At 44.6% G+C, this 2,436-nt stretch overlaps 1 long non-coding RNA gene across 1 annotated transcript; it reads left to right on the plus strand.

The window, feature by feature from the left end:
- On the plus strand, positions 1-2,202 carry LOC130535215 (uncharacterized). Its single transcript, XR_008953062.1, has 3 exons — positions 1-329; positions 509-601; positions 1,522-2,202. It is a non-coding gene; the product is annotated as an uncharacterized LOC130535215 (long non-coding RNA).
- Positions 2,203-2,436: the final 234 nt, after the last annotated feature.

Genomic DNA, 2,436 nt, shown 5'->3' on the forward strand with positions numbered 1-2,436 from the left:
GTCAGGGGAGGTTTCAACCACCTGCATAAGGAGGGGCGGAGCAACCAACAACCAGGTGACTGGAGCTCCAAATGTGCTCATGTCTGCTGAGGAGTGGAAGTATCTGGAACTCCCCAACAACCAGTTAGAACCGATGAAGCCTCTTGGATGAGAGGTGGAATGTCTTCATGGAACTCAAACAGTCCAGTTGCTGTGATCCTACTACCAGAATTAGCAGGACCTGGATGACTGAGAACCTTCAGAGACTAAATGGATGTGGTTGTTGAAGGGGGGTCAATCCCATCCTGTGCAAACGACAAGATCAGCAGTTGGATAAACCAATTAACAAGGTGAGAAGTTAGAGCCGAAGGATGCTTGCTGCTCGGGAAGATGAAGAAATACAGAGGAAGAACCAGTGTTTGAAAATGTTGCTAACAGAAAAGGACAACGCCTGCATGTTTTATTTCTAAATGATGTGCTTTGCCTTCCCAGTTTCCCTCATTTTGCTTCATTTTGTATTGGCCAACAGGCAGTTTGGCAGCAGAAAGTGGATATTCAGGCATTTGTGAGTGCAAAGAAGCTCAGGCAGCTGGAATCAGCCGTGGGAAGAGACACGCTGCAGGTATGTTTGGTGTTATGTGATAGGACTTCTTAAATTTAAGTCATTTAAATGTTCACCTTCTTCAGAAAAGCACAGCAGCCACGCTCAGGTAGAAAACAATATTAATCCACAAGACATGGCAAACACTAAAATGAGAAGAAATCAATAAAGTTAAAAACAATAAACAGCTTCTGTATCGAACTGGATGGAGAATGATGAGAAGCCAAATCAACTAACAGAGGCTAAAAAACAGAGTCGCTGAGAAATATGAAGAAATTAAAGAAGAAAAAGGAGGAGGTCACAGAATAAGTCAGACTCTGACAGCAGTGAAACAGGACGAAGACGTTCAGCAGTCGCTGATAGAACAGAAACTTTGTGTTGGCGTTAAATGGACAGAAGAGGACAGGACCTCTGGGACAGGACAGGTAAATCCTGATTGTACTTAATACTCATTTCCTGTAGACACAAGGCCGAGGTGCCCTCTGCTGTCAGAGCACGCCACTGGCTCCCATCCCTGCCTGTGACGGCCTTTATTTATAGCACGCAGGTAACGAACAAGCGACAGGGTCACACACACCATCACCACACACACAGAGCACATGTGCCAAACTCCAAAGGTGGTGGTGGGGGAGCGGCTCCAAGGTTAATACAGAAGTGTGAGCATGTTTGGCCTCTGCTCTGATGAATGAGCCTCAGCCTTGGAAATGTGCAAGATGTCAGCAGACGGTTGGTGCCAGACGAGGACGTTGCAGATGGTAAAGAACAAACCCAATAATCCATGATGATGATTCTGCAAATGTCATGTCCAAAACGCAACCTCAGGCCTCTTAAGGCTGAAAAAAGTATTTTATAATTCCACCTTTTAAAGCATTTAACGCAAATTATCGAACTATTTCTCGACATACTCCTATAGAAAACTGAAATTTCTATATTTCTTTCAGGTTTCTTGCTACCTTTGATCGTGTGAATATTACAGGTGGAGACACAGCAGCCTAAAATTGCCATAAACGGCGCCGTTGAGGGCCCGTCATGTGATGTGCGCGTCGTTTTAAGCTGCCACGCACCTTCCCCGCGTTGTGTTTACGGCCAGTGCGCCAGCGGCGGATCTTTGAGTAAACAATCAACGTGAATGATGGCCGTGTAATTTGTGCACAAGTCTGGCGACAGAGCCGGAGAGTGTATTGTGCCAAAAGACGGCTTTGCTTTATCAGCAGCCGTGGAAGGCTGCCAGCAAGCGTCCACGTTTATTACCCAGAATAGATGGAGATGGAATCGGAGAGCAACAGAGTGACCTGGCAATCAAGACAAGCGTAGCTTTAAGTCCAGTGTGGGGAAAGTACAGTCTGACAGTGCAGGCTGATTCTATTAGGGTCCAATAAACACAACATGGAGAACATTCTTATCAATTAACAGCGCATATTGTACTGATAGTCAGTTTGTTATCACATGAGGCCACAAGGCGGCGCTTGTGAGTTATGTTTGGGGTTATTGAACGCGGCACGATAGAGGAAGAAGGTGTAAAGGTTGTGAAGTGAAGCTTAAGACTGTTTATTATAAAGTATATAAAACCTGCCACACCTGACATCATGTTTCTTCATCTCAACCACAATAAAGAAAAAACTATAGTGAGATATTCCCACCTTTTCTTGCCATAATTCCTGACTTACCCTCTGTAAGCATTTATCCATTCTCAGCCAACATGTGACATGTTGTCACTGCCAAGTTGACCTCAGAGAGAACCTTTACGATCGTATAAAATCTGCATCTGCACTGCAGTTCCGCTAAAATCTAATCTATACAAACGAGTGTGATCTATGAAGGCATTCAATTGTGGTGGAGATAATGATTGGAGAAAT

This window comes from Takifugu flavidus, chromosome 12, assembly GCF_003711565.1.
Source record: "Takifugu flavidus isolate HTHZ2018 chromosome 12, ASM371156v2, whole genome shotgun sequence".
Lineage (NCBI taxonomy): Eukaryota > Metazoa > Chordata > Actinopteri > Tetraodontiformes > Tetraodontidae > Takifugu > Takifugu flavidus.